Genomic DNA, 15,665 nt, shown 5'->3' on the forward strand with positions numbered 1-15,665 from the left:
GAACTAAATTAAAAGACAAAAGCTTTCAGATTTTGCTTCCTAGTGGAGGTCTGTGCTTCCCCAGTTGATTGAACGTCCTTGTTTATTGGAGTATTTTCAATGATTGATTTTCCCATGGAGGTTTGAGAGAGACGCCATAAGCCGTTGACTTGTTAATATTGCCTTTATTTTTAAAGTTTTTTTTTCCTAAAATAAAATGCTTTTTTATAGCTTATGATGCTGTTGTTTTTCCTTTTTTTTTTCCTGTTTTGTTTTTAACTACTTATTCAGTGGGTGCGGATCAGCAACTTTAATAGTTTCCCAGAGCCTCTGTGAGTATTGGATGGACGAAAGAAAGTTATTCTGAGTCTAGAGATTTGACAGAAATACTTGCAACAGAGTGGACTCTATTAAATGCACCTGAAAGTCAGGTGAAACATTTGCATTTATTTTTGTGATTGTGTGGTAAGATGTTTACTTCCCAATTACATGTTTCTGGGTTCAGTCCTTCTGCATGGCAGCTTGGTCAAGTGTCTTATACTATAGTCCTGGAACAACCAAAGCCTTGTGAGTAGTTTTTAGTAGAGGAAAACTGAAAGAAGCCTGTCTTATATACAAGTCATCCTCAACTTATGACCGATTGACTTTATGACGATTGGCGCACCAGCTTCCGGCAGCAATAATACACAGTTCAGTTGAAATCTAATGGGTTTAATCTCTTAGAAATTAACCTGTCTATGGGTGATGTTAGTTAATAAACACTTCCCCTAGGTTTGGTTATCAATCCGCCACTATGGTTATCCAAAGTACTTATTCTATCATTCTCTTTTGGTTGTCAAGCGATGTTGGGGGGGCAAACACAGACACATACATATATATGTATACATGTATACGACGGGCTTCTTTCAGTTTCCGTCTACCAAATCCACTCACAAAGCTATGGTCGGGCCGAGGCTATAGTAGAAGACACTTGCCCAAGGTGCCATGCAGCGGGACTGAACCCGGAACCATGTGGTTGGTAAGCAAGCTACTTACCACACAGTCACTCCTATGCCTATGCGTAAGTTGACAACCTGTATATATATATGTATATATATATTGAATAGAGAGATATACGTATGCATGTGTGTGTTGCCTTGTATTACTATCACGTGATAGTTGTAAAATGGTTGTCATTGTCATACAAGCAGTGTCACTCATTTTAATATTCTATGCAAAGCATCTCTGGCCATGGGGTAATATTACCTTTCTTGGAAACAGGTGAGGGTTGGCAACAGGAAGGGCATCTGGCCATAGAATATCTGCCTCAATAAACTTTGACACATGCAAGCATGGAAAAATGGTCATCAGAATGATGATGGCAGCGTTGACAGCATGGTGGTGGAAGGAAGGAAGGAGCCATGGTCTTTGCAGAGCCTCCAAGACTGGTGAAATTGATTCCATTTACTGTTCAGCTTAAACTGATGCAAGTCAACACCTGCAGCAAAAACATGAACAAAGAATGGGCACTTTTATGTGCCACTGGAACAGGTGCCATTTGTAGGAGAGTCCAGTTTGCTGGACATTGTTGTAGAGCTGAAAACGAGGCAATTTCTACTCTTCTCCTCTGGAAGCCATCTACTCGCGATACCAGAGGGCACATACTCTCTTACCCTGATGTAATCGCCAGGGATACAGGCATTCAGCAATAGGACCTCCGTAATGCTATGATGGTCCGTGAAGTCTGGCGTAGCATAGTAAATTCCATTGTCTCGACCACGGTGTCACACAAATGATGATTCAGGTTACTGCCTGGAATTGAACTCAGAATCTTGGGGTTAGTAGCCATTTGTGTGACACCAGAATCTGCCATGACTGTGATTTTACTGGCTTGATGGGTCTTCTTCTCAAGCACGGCATAATGCCAAGGGTCTCAGTCATTTGTCATTGCCTTTGTGAGGCCCAACACCCCAAACACTCGAAAGTCGTTTCATATCTGTTTTAATAAGCAGTTTTCTTTTATTGGTTTCAGTCATTTGACCACAGCCATGCTGGAGCATCACCTTGAAGTGTTTTTGCTGAACAAAATTCGACTCCAGGACTTAGTTTTTAAGCTCAGTACTCTTTGCCGAACTGCTAAGTTATGGGGACATAAGCACACCAACACTGGTTGTCAAGTGATGATGGGGGTGGGGGGAAAACACAAAGACACACACATACAAACACACACACACACACACACACACACAGACACATACATATGTATATATATATACACAATCGGCTTCTTTCAGTTTCCATCTATGAAATCTACTCTTAATGCTTTGGTTAGTCCAAGGCTATAGTAGAAGACACTTGCCCAAGGTATCCCGCAGTGGGACTGAACCTGGAACCATGAGGTTGGGAAGCAAGCTTCTTACCACACAGCCTTATACATACTTTTTTTTCCAATGTATTATATTTAATTTCAACTTCAGTATTAATTTTTAGGTGTTTCTTTTTAAAATTTTTTTTATGCTTTTAAATATATTCATAGAAATCAATGTAAAGGTGGATAAATTGACTGAAGTTGAGGTTTATTTTTCCATTAATTTCTTTAAAAAAAATTACCTAAAGTTGAAAAAGACATAACTCGAAATGATATTTGCTCCATTTGAAGTCTTGTTGTTATAAAAAGAAATTTCTCTTTCATATCTAACCATGTGGTTCAGGTTCAGTCCACTGTATAGTGCCTTGGGCAAGTGTCTTCTACTATAACCCTGGACCAACCAAAGGCCTATGAGTAGATTTGGTGGAGAGAAACTAAGTCTGTCATGATATATGTGAGGTCTGACCAATAGGTATCCGGATTGTTGCCATAGTGATAAAGCTAAAGCATGCAGAGAGAAGCTGCTTGGTACAGATTGGCCTTGAACTCTGTTGTGCATACTCACTAAGTTTTAACGTTCTAGCTCGCTTCAGCTGTTTACAGCAGTGCTTAGAAGGAAGGTGTGTAGCGTGTGATTATTGCATTGACCATGACAGAGGAAGTTGTCATGGCAATATCTGCCCAGAGGCCTTCGTAAAGTTGTAGAAAGTGTATGGAGAGGAGTGTATGAGCTGCACACAAGTGTATGAGTGATTCAGACGTTTCCAAGAGGGCCTAAAAAATGTTGATATTGACAAACGTTCTGGGAGACCCCCAACCAGCAGAATTGAGAAAAAAGATCACAGATGTGCGTGCAATTGTGAGGGGAAATCGCCGAATCAGCATCCGTGAGTTTTCAGAGGATGTGCAGATTAGTTACGGTTCAGTTCAGTCTATTATCACTGAAGATTTGGCTGTGAGACGCGAACAATTGACGAACTTGTTGATATGAATGGTGTGTCCTGAAGCTCCTGCCAACGAATTTTGAGCGAGTAATTCCGAATGAAAAGAGGTACAGCAAGATTTGGGCTTCATTTACTCACGGAAGATCGAAAGCAGTCATGACTGAATGCGTGTTGCGAACTGAAAGAACAGCTGGAAGTTGATCTTGCTCCCCGAGACTTTTCTTTTTTTTTTTTTTTTTGTTACCCCGAATGAAAAGAAGTCCTTAAAAGAAAACTTTTTGCAGATGTGAAAAAGGTGAAAAAAAAGACGACGGAAGTGTTAAAAGGCGTCACTTCGCAAGAGTTCCAGGACTGCTTCCGACAGTGGAAAACGCGTCTGGACCGATGCATTGCTTCAAATGGAGAATACTTCGAAAGCGGTAAAAATGTAAACACGTAAAATTAAGTGAACAACATATTGCAAAATTCCGGTTTCTTTTGGGTACCTCTTTGTTGGAATAAACTGCCTGCATCAGTTGTTGACTGCCACGACACTGCATCCTTTAAGGCCCTCATGCTTTCCGAAATCCGCCGAAACTACACCTGATTATATATACAGTTTAGATGAGTTGTAGTGCACCTGAGCACTGTACACAATGTTTTATTATTATTATTATTATTTTATACATTCAATCACACATCTTTATTTAAAACAGAACCTTCTCCCCTCTCTCCACCCATCTCACTATCTCTTTCTCCTTCACCGTTTCCCCCTCTCCCTTCCACAATCACGTCCAGGTAGACTGCTGCCACCTGAATTCTGACATGCAGGACACAAATTTAAAAAAGACGAATGTAAGGGACATAACTCTAAATAGTCTTGCATTCAAATTATGGAACTAGTAGTTCAATAATGCAAACGTTATTAATATCATGGTTGAAAAACGCATGTGGGTAACCTTAATATTATTTATTTATTGCTGTATTTTATTCTTGGGTTTCGTTTCCCATTTTTTTTTTTTACATCTCTGAGACTTGTACACCAGGTGTCGTGTTTTCAGACCTCCCAATACAAAAGAGACCAAGCCATTTCTGCCACCTGTTAAAGTCACCCTTCCACACTTCAAAAGCTTTTTGATACGAAACTGTTTGCTAACATGACTTGGGAATTATGAAGCTAAATTTATAATACTGTATAAGTATATCCACTGTATATTACCTATTATACGAGAGCCGGCTTCGAATAGAAACCTTCTTGAAGGAAAAGTTGACTAGAGAGAAATTATAGAGAGGACACGTAGGATTTTCTACCCCACACGGTAAGTTCACCGTCATCTATTTTTTGTCGCTATTTCTAAGTAATACGGCGGAGGACTGGAATAGCACGCTCACATAACTGGCCCGCCCAAATATAATAATAATAATAATATTGTATACAGTGCTCAGGTGCACCACAACTTGTCAAACAGTGCGTATAGAGTATATGCAGTAATGTACAAATGTCTGGAAAGCGAGCAGTGTATGAGTCAAATACATGCTTGTGTGTGAATAGAGGGGTGAAAATCAGGTGTAGTGTTGGCGAATCTCAGAAAGCATGGAAGTTTTGAAGGATGCAGTGCTCCGACAGATAACAACTGATGCCGGCAGTTTGTTCCATGCTTCAGCAACTCTTAGCGTGAAAAAAATGTTTCCGAAAGTCATGGGAGCTGTGCTGTTTTCTGACTTGGTAAATATGTCCACGGGTGTTAGACAGGTGGAGTTTGAAAAGGTGCTCAGAGTTATTGTTTGTAAGACGGTTAATAATTTTATGGGTGTCTGCCATATCTAAAGAAAAATCCTCAAGAAACCGAGAAAATTCAATTTATGTGGTCGTGCTATTCCAGACCTCCGCCAGTAATACAACGCAGTCCAAACAACAATCTCTTTGGATTTTGTTTTATCGTGTATGAATGTGTGTATGCAACACATACACACAACATGTATATATATATATTTGTGTCCATGCATACGCATTCATCTCTGTGAAATTTATTTAAGAATCATTTAATTAGTTTAATGAATTTCAAATTTTCCTTCATTTTCAATTATGGCGTCACAATATCGGAAACGCTTCTTTAGAACCTTGCATTCACTATATTTTTCAATCTTTTTCAACCTTTCGTCGTAATTAGAAGCTTGGGTAGAGGTGGAACATAGGGGCACATCCAAACACCTAATGACTGGTGGGGAGCTAGAGTCATCTTCATCCCTCAAAATCACAACCTATAATTTCATGTAGATACGCATGCGTTAGACAAATAAAGAACAACATGCCTTCAAATCATACTCCTTCCTCATGTATAGACCTATATGTAAGATTGATCCAAATTTAAGTACACAAGACAGTAGCTAGACGTGTTACAAATACTTCCGTCTCCCCCTTTTTTTAAGTACACACAGATATACTCAACTACTAGATATATCACAAGAATCTTCCTTAAATCGTACCTTGTGTCATATATGTATACATGTATAAGCCACAAAGGTAGACTGCAATTTTGTAGCACAGTCTTTGAGAAATATCAGCTAATTCATCTTCAAATAACATTACAGCGTCTTGTGTAGCATATATATATTTCGTTTTTGGATTTGGTTTGCAAGATTCTTTATATGAGTTCGTGAGTTGAAGCATATTCTGTTGTGTCTGGGGAGAGTCATTCTCTTTTAGTGCCTTATTTAACACACTCACCGGTAAAATTTCCACTTATTTCTTATTTTTATTTTCTAAAATTTTCGTTGCGCCTTGTAACATTTTCAATAGTCTTGACTCTCTCTCTATATATATATGATCACAGGGAGAGGCAAACAATTATATATATATATGTTTTTAAAAGGCTCGCTTCGAGAGTTGCATTCCCTCGTGTTCGGTACAAAATGCGTTTATTATGGTAGTTTTGAATTTAAGAGTCCCTCCTAGCGTGAGGCATTTATGTATAGTAATGCCCTTAATATATATAAATATATTTAAGGGAAATAATTACTAATTATTTCCCTTATGAGGTTCTTCACGCTAACTACTTGATAATTTCTTATAAAGATTTTATCAGGAGTCGCTATGTAGTAAGTAACTTGCTTACCAACCACATGGTTCTGGGTTCAGTCCCACTGCGTGACACCTTGGCTAAGTGTCTTCGATAGCCTCGGGCAGACCAAAGCCTTGTGAGTGGATTTGGTAGACGGAAACTGAAAGAAGCCCGTCGTATATATGTATGTGTGTGTATTTGCTTGTGTTTCTGTGTTTGTCCCCCCAACATCGCTTGACAACCGATGCTAGTGTGTTTACGTCCCCGTAACTTAGCGGTTCGGCAAAAGAACCCGATAGAATAAGTCCTGGGGTCGATTTGCTCGACTGAAGGCGGTGCTTTAGCAAGACCACAGTCAAATGACTGAAACAAGTAAAAGAATAAAAGAAATATATATATATATATATTTTTTGTGTGTGTGAACTAAAGGAGCTTCTATATCTATCACTGTAATGGACGGAGTTACTTCCCTTCAGTTGTAAGCTTGTTACTTTTACTTAACTAATCATCCGAAAGGATGAAAGGCAAAGTCGACCTCGACGGAATTTGAACTCAGAACGTAGCGGCAGACGAAATACCGCTAAGCATTTCGCCAGCGGTAAACGTTTCTGCCAGCTCGCCGCCTTCTTACCACACAATCGCACCGGTTGTTATAGTATAATATAACATGGTATCAGAATAAGGTAACCTCTTATCACAAAAGGAAGAAGGCTCAAACACACAATTACTGCAGTAATCCCTTGCCATATTGTGGTTCACCGACCACGGTTTATTATGTAAGCTTGCGTCTGTTCCTCTGAGGTGTTGTTTTGCATTTATAAAAAAATATGGCGATCTTTCGATACTAGTGATATAACTCACTTATAAACCAAGTGGGTTTATTTACATTTCTGAAGATATATGTACATACATACACTGCGCACTGTAACCTTTTGTTTTAAAGGTACACTCACAAGATAAATGTCAACCCAGTGACCCCTGCTCACGATGTCACGCAGTGTATGTATGTACATATATATATCTTCAGAAATGTAAATAAACCCACGTGGTTTATAAGTGACAGTTATGTCACTAGTATTGAAAGATCGCCAAAAATATATATAAATTATAAAAATAGTAAAATATTATACAGTACTGTTTCTATTTCATGGATTTTCACCTGGAAGGTTTTGGAGCATAACACCCTCGATAGTCAAGGGGTTATTGTATTTCGTTCGGATGGACACCCCCATCCTCTTGTAGTGAATCAGATGTTTAAATTCTAGTTTTATAGATATTTCTTTCAAAATTCCTATTTTGTTTTTCATACATTCACTTGTGTAGGTTTGCAATATCACACTCCGATGGAACGTGTTTCAGTGGCTGGAAATATGTCGAACTATGTTAAGCATTAGAGGAAGAACTTTAGTTGTTTCTTGCCATAAATACATCTGAAGCAGAAATTTCTTCATGGCCCTTAAAATACAACTATGGACCCCCTGATTTATTTACTACTATGCTTATGTGGACCCTAAAAAATTTTATATGGACCTCCATATGCAAACCACTGTTGTAGACCATAGGTTTTTAGGATAGGTTTTCTTGAATACTGTAAATTGCCAATCATCTCGGTCCTCTGTGAAGCTCAACATCTTGAGATAAGCCTTCACCACTTCGTCCTGTGTTAGTATAGGTCTCCACCTTCCATAAGTTCCAACTACATTTAGCAGTCAGCATTTCTTTGTATAGCTGTTCTCATTCATACAAATAATTTTTTTTATTTCATCCTTTCCACCTTTATCTCTTACTACAGCTCTCTCTCCTATATACCTCTGACCTCCATCTCTGTCACTGTACAGTACGCTCACCCCACCCACCCACATCATCTCCATTTATTGCATAGACATCATCTGAGCAACTACTTTCATTATATGTTCTTATATTGTGGTTACCATATTTTCTTTCTTTCTTGACTTCCCTCCCACATAGCACTAAAACAGCATGCTTTATGAAAAGCTAACATTCAGTGGTCAGTCTCTTTCACATTTGTCAATGAAGTAATGAATCTTGCCAGGTTTTCATAAAATAATAATAATAATGAAATTATTGTATACAGTGTTCAGGTGCACCACAACTTGTCAAAAGTGTGTATAAAGCATATGCAGTAATGTACAAATGTCTGGAAAGTGAACAGTGTACGAGACAGATACATGCTTGTGTGTGTATGGAGGGGAGAAAATCAGGTGTAGTGTTGGCGAATCTCAGGAAGCATGGAAGTTATGACGGATGCAGTGCTCCGACCTTGCATAACCATCATTTGTTGTAGTCAGCTGATTTCTTTCTTTTTGTGAAGAAGGTACTTGATTGGGATTTCTTGCTCTTGCGCTGCATGTGGGTAACCTTCGAGGTTATAAGCATGCTGGTAATATATCAAGCATTAAGAGCAGCGAGCTGGCCGAGTTGTTAGCATACTGGGCAAAATGCTTAGGTGTGTTTCATCTGTCTTTATGTTCTGAGTTCAAATTCTGCCAAGGTCGACTTACCTTTCATCCTTTCAGGGTTGATGAAATAAGCCCCAATTGAGCACTGGGGTTAATGTAATTGACTTACCTCCACTCCCCAAAAATGTTGCACTTGTTCCAAAATTTGAAATCAATATATGTCAAGCTTTTTAGTGTGTTTTTATTCCTTCTATGATCTAAATTTTTTGTTTCAAATAGCAACACGTAATCTTCTTAGTGATCTGGTTTATTTTTTTAGAACAGGGGAAAAGAGGGCTTGTATACAATATATATATATATATATATATATATATATATATATATACACACACATATATATACACATATATACATACATACATAGGCGTAGGAGTGGCTGTGTGGTAAGTAGCTTGCTTACGAACCACATAGTTCCAGGTTCAGTCCCACCGCGTGGCGCCTTGGGCAAGTGTCTTCTACTCAGGCCAACCAAAGCCTTGTGAGTGGATTTGGTAGACAGAAACTGAAAGAAGCCCATTGTATATATATATATATATATATATATATGTATGTATGTTTGTGTGTCTGTGTTTGTCCCTTCAACATCGCTTGACAACCGATGGTGGTGTGTTTACATCCCCGTAACCTAGCAGTTTGGCTAAAGAGAGTGATTGAATAAATACTAGGCTTACAAAGAATAAGTCCTGGGGTCGATTTGCTCGACTAAAGGTGGTGCTCCAGCATGGCCACAGTCAAATGACTAAAACAAGTAAAAGAGTCTGTGTGTGTGTGTGCTGGTGCCATGTAAAAACCACTCGGTCCACTCTGCCGGGTAGTTGGTGTTAGGAATGGCATCCAGCTGTAAAAATTGTGCCAAAACGCACAAAGTCTGGTGCAGTCTTCTGCCTGGCCAGACTTCTGTCAAACAGTTCAACTCATGCCAGCATGGAAGGCAGACATTAAATGATGTTGTTGATAATGATATAGATAATGATGAAATATAGGCTCATACATACACCATATTTTCCAGCATACAAGTTTTTCCGACTAAAATTTACAGCCAGATATACCAAGATGACATTGGAGGACTAAAAATTCCATGTGAAGTGTAGCAGGATTTGGAAACCTAGTGATGATGTTTAAACGATTACAATACTTGTATGGCCGAAAATATGGTGTGTATATGTGTGTGTGTGTATATATATATATATATATACAAACGGGGGGGTGCACGTAATCCGCAATAATATAAGAATAAATGTTTTTATATATAAAGAACGTGAAATACAGGAAGGGACGAACATGGAACACAGACAAATCATTCGAAGCCTTCAATCTTCAGTCAGACACCGAATCATCATAGCAAATTTCGGCTGTTCAATTCTGATATTTGCTCCAACTCGGCCAGCCCCAAGAAAAAAACTAAGCTGTAAGCATTAGATTTCGAAGGCTTCGAATGATTTGTCTGTGTTCCGTGTTCGTCCCTTCCTGTATTTCACGTTCTTTATATATAAAAACATTTATTCTTATATATATATACACCTGGAACAATACTTGTTCCAGGTGCAAAGCAATCGTGGCAGTCCCATATAAAAGTGCCAGTTTGGCATGAGGTAAAAGCACTCATGCAGTGCCACACAAACCCCCAGCACACTCTTTAACTGGTTGGCTTTAGGAAGGGCATCCAGCCAGAAAAACCAAACCAAATCAGACTGGAGGCTGGTGCAGATCCCCAGCTTGCCAGCTCTGGTCAAACCGTCCAACCCATGCCAGCATGGACAATGGTCGTTAGTTAAATGATGATGATGATAGTGTTGTTAGGTCCCTTCAGTACTGCAACATGAATTCATTGCATCACATAGGTTGATGCTAAACTGGTATCCCCATCAGGTTTGTCAAGTGAAGAGGGTTGCTAGAAACCTGTTGGGTTCCTAGCAACCCTCTTGAAAGGTTCGACTTAAACCTTTCGTTGTGGTGACAGACATTTACACACAGGTGTGTTAATGTCTATCATTACACAGTAGCAGTAGAAGTACGTTGTGTGAAGACATTACTTTACCTTCGCTTTGTAAAATCATCTATCCAAACATAGAGATACAAAACCTTCCAAAGCAGTGTGGAGGCGCATGGCTTAGTGGTTAGGGTGTTGAACTCATGATCGTATGTTTGTGGTTTCGATTCCTGGACCGGGCGATGCGTTGTGTTCTTGAGCAAAACACTTCACTTCACGTTGCTCCAGTTCACTCAGCTGGCAAAAATGAGTAATCCTGCGACGGACTGGCGTCCTGTTCAGGTGGGGAATTTCTACACCACTGAAACCGGGAAACCGGCTCTTAAGAGCCTTGCATGGCTCGAGAAGGAACATTTATTATTTTATTTTCAAGGCAGTGCCCGGCTGGCATGGCTGTAGTCCAATGACTGCAAACCAGTAAAAAATAATAGCAAATGGAAAACTGAAATTTACTCCGGTTGCACTGTTTCCTGAATATTTATAAGGAAGCTGACATTAGCAACTGCACATCATCTTTATGATCCTTATGCAGATGAATGGAATCAGCATTTTCCTGTTTGCTAATTCATCATCAACATTTAACGTCCATTTTCCATGCTAGCATGGGTTGGACGGTTAGACCAGGGTCTGGGAAGCCAGGAGGCTGCACCAGGAACCAGTCTGATCTGGCAGAGTTTCTACAGCTGGATGCCCTTCCTAACACCAACCACTCCATGAGTGTAGTGGGTGCTTTTTACGTGCCACTGGCATAGGGGCCAGTGTAGATTAAATATACCCAATTGTCACTTTTTATTTATACTACAATGCAGAAAATGTACTAAATATTGCAACTCTTCTCCATGGAAGAAAAGATGGCAGTTTAAACCACAGTTGACATATCTTACGACTGCCAGTTGTACATCATTTATATTTGACGGATAATTATCCTCATCTTGTTTGTTGCTAACACATCGTTTCAGCTGATGTACCCTCCAGCCTTCATCAGGTGTCTTGGAGAAATTTCGAACCTGGGTTCTCACTACTAAGGTATTTTTCAATATTATTATTATTATTCAGGTCACTGCCTGGAATTGAACTCAGTATCTTTGGGTTAGTAGCCTATGCTCTTAACCACTGTGTCTTATGCTCATGGAACTGCTAATTGTATAAGCAAACTTTTTGATGTATGTTCACCTACCTCCAAAAAAATTTAACATTTGTGTATCACATTAGATTCAGTAATAGTTTTTCTAATTCTACATTTGATTTTAATATTTCTAATGTCTTGACCCTTTTGAGATACTGTGTTTAGATATGTGTAACCAAAAATAGTAATTTTTTTTTTGATATTGAGATACAGCTCCTGAAAGACGATCTCTGATTAGCTATTGCACTTCAGTCCTTTCAGCGTGTATCACTTGGCTGATCAATCAAACTGTAATTGTGTGAGGACTTTGGTTTCCTTTGTAAATGTAAAGCTGGTTTGATGTCTGTCTGTAGATGCAAGCATTAAATATTTGAATGAGTGGTTGCTCATTCAAGCTTCAAAACTGACAGCAGAGTCACATTGTGTGTGTAAATGTATGTATAGGCACAGACATGGCGGTGTGGTAAGAAGTTTGTTTCCCATCCACACGGCTCTGGGTTGTCCCACTGTATGTTTGCTTGGGACAAGTCTTCGATTATAGCTCTAAGCTGGCCACCCTTGTGAGTGAGTTTGGTAGACGGAATCAGAAGCCTGTCTTGCATGTGTATGTGAGACTCTGTCTCCTCCGATTTAGATTCCTAACTACTCCAACATTTTACGGTGCAGTTTAACCAAAAGCGGGTATCTTATAGTCGTCATTCATATCGAGCGCTTCTGGATATTAGCGCGTGTCTACGATTTAAAAAAAAATTTACCATCATTTTTCCGCATTTTTAATGATTTTTGCTCAGGTCATATAAGGGAAGTAACTCTCTAAAAATGCTTATATAGTTATTTCCCTTACAAACCCCAGCAACGCCGGGTGGTACTGCTAGTGTATGTATGTATGTGTATGTATGTATATGTATGTTTGTGTGTGTGTGCGTGTGTGTGCGTGTGTATGTGTATGCATGTGTATGTGTATGCATGTATGTATTTGTGTGTATGTGTGTGTATATGTATGTATGTGTATGATGTATGTATGTGTACGTATGTATGTATGTATGCGTATGCATGTATATGTGTGTGTGTGTATGTATATCTTTATATATAAAATTGAAGTTGTGTGTGTGAGACTCTGTCTCCTCCGATTTAGATTCTTAATTACTCCCACATTTTGCGGTGCAGTTTAACCACAAGCGGGTATCTTATAGTCGTCATTCATATCGAGCGCTTCTGGGTATTAGCGCGTGTCTACGATTTAAAAAAAAATTTACCATCATTTTTCTGCATTTTTAATGATTTTTGCTCAGGTCATATAAGGGAAGTAACTCTCTAAAAATGCTTATATAGTTATTTCCCTTACAAACCCCAGCAACGCCGGGTGGTACTGCTAGTGTATGTATGTATGTGTATGTATACGTATGTGTGTGTGTATGTATGTATGTGTATATGTGTGTGTGTATGTATGTATGTGTATACGTGTGTGTATGCGTATGTATGTACGTGTGTGTGTATGCATGTATGTGTATGCATATGTGTGTTTATGTATGTATATGTGTATGTATATACGTAAATGTATATGTATGTATGTGTGTGCATGTGTATGTATGTGTGTGTGTATGCATGTATGTGTATGCATATGTATATGTGTATGTATATACGTAAGTGTATGTGTGTGCATGTATGTGTGTGTATGTGTATACATATGTATGTGTGTATATAGGTATGTGTGTGTATTTATTTATGTATGTAGGTATGTATATGTGTTCATGTATGTATGTATATGTATATTTTCGTGTATGTGTGTATGTATGTATGTGTATGCATGCATACGTATATGCATGTATGTATGTGTATGCATATGTATGTGCATGTAGGTATGTGTATGTATGCATGCATATATTTGTATGTATGTGTGTGTGTGTATAGGTATGTATATGTAATGTGTATGTAATGTGTGTGTGTGTATGTATTTATGTGTATGTATGTACGTGTGAGTGTATATGTGTATGTATGTATGGGGAAAGTCTGCTTTAACAAAATTCCATCTGACCCATACAAGTATGGAAAAATGGATGTTAAAACAATAATGGAATGTGTGAATGTGTGTGTGTGTGTGTGCAAAAGACAACAACAACAACAGCATTTCTATTAAATGGATTACTTTATTTCATCTTTCCATTTTATTGCTTCCTGACAGAGATTTGGTCAACTTCTCTGTCGTCCATCTACAACAGAGATTACATATATATATATATATATATATACACATATATATATATGCAGTGGCTTAGCAAGTGGTGATGTAGTTAGTTGTATTGACGATACTATGAAAGGGGTGGATATACAGTCATATTACACAGACACAAATATATATATATACATAAAAACATATATATATATATATATATTTTGCTTTGAGGATATGATGAAGTTATACATTCATATTATATATACATTCATATATACACATGCATACAAATAATACATAGGTATTGTGATTTACAAATAGACTAATAGCAGTCCTTACATATAATAGTGTTGGTTTGTTTATTCGAAGCCAAGCTTTCTTCTGCAGCTAGCTCAGGTTCCCGTGTCACTAAGAATAAAGCAAATAGGAAACTTCCAGGCTTGAAATGATGGCCTCAAATAAATGTATGTATACACATACACGCATGCACACACGCAGGCATACATCCACATATATTTACAGAGAGAAAAAAAAAAAAATGATAGTCTTCGTTTCAAACAACACTTCCTAAGTCACCAAATAATCTATTTCCTTTCGTCGACTTGAAACAGTTCAATTAAAATTGTTGAGAATCCTTAATAATCCTATTTCATGTTGTGTCTGTGTGTTGCCAAATATGAAATAATAGAAATACCATCATGACATGACCAGACTCTTCTTTATCTGTGGTGATTGTATTCACTGAGGAATCTCACCTCTTAACCTCTCTCTCCGCTTCTCCCACAGATAAACACACGTCTGTCAATTCTATCATTTCATGAATCTCATCAAGCAGTAGGGCCAGCTAGTACTTTGCGCTGGTTTCGACAGAACACTCCTGTACATGTGGAGGTGCATGGCTTAGTGGTTAGGGTGTTGGACTCATGATTGTAAAATTGTGGTTTTGATTCTTGGACCAGGCGTTGTGTCGTGTTCTTGAGCAAAACACTTCATTTCATGTTGCTCCAGTCCACTCTCGGCCAGTAAAAACTATTAATCCTGTAACGGATCAATGCCCTGTCCAGAGAGGAATATATATGTTAGGGAAACTGCCTCTGTGCTCCTTATGAAGCAATGTGGACCAACCATATCGCAGCCTTGGACAGGTCCCTTCATTACCTACAGGCAAACTTGAACTTGTCCCCCACTGCTCCTGGAAGGGAGGGAGGTGACAGCTATCGGAACTGATGAGGTAATATGCTGTTAAGTGTCTCGAATGAGAAGTACACGAAACAGCTGTGTTAGGTTTGAACTTAGAGCCCATATGTTTACACTATGATACCTGATGCACTCAAGCCATTTATCTTTGACTTAAAACTAACATAGGTAATCTCAGTTAATATTAACAATATATATAAAGTCTAAATGAACACGGCAAAGTTTAAATTAGGATATTTTCAAAAGGTGGTGACCAGCACCCAACATTTGGTTTTGAAATTTTAATACAAAACAATAAAATCTCTGGAAAGTTTTCAAAGCCTGAAACAGTAAAAGTAATCTTACCATTTGTAGCCGATTTGAATATAAAGTTCTAACGGTTTCTAAT

This window comes from Octopus sinensis, linkage group LG23 (genome assembly GCF_006345805.1).
Source record: "Octopus sinensis linkage group LG23, ASM634580v1, whole genome shotgun sequence".
NCBI lineage: Eukaryota > Metazoa > Mollusca > Cephalopoda > Octopoda > Octopodidae > Octopus > Octopus sinensis.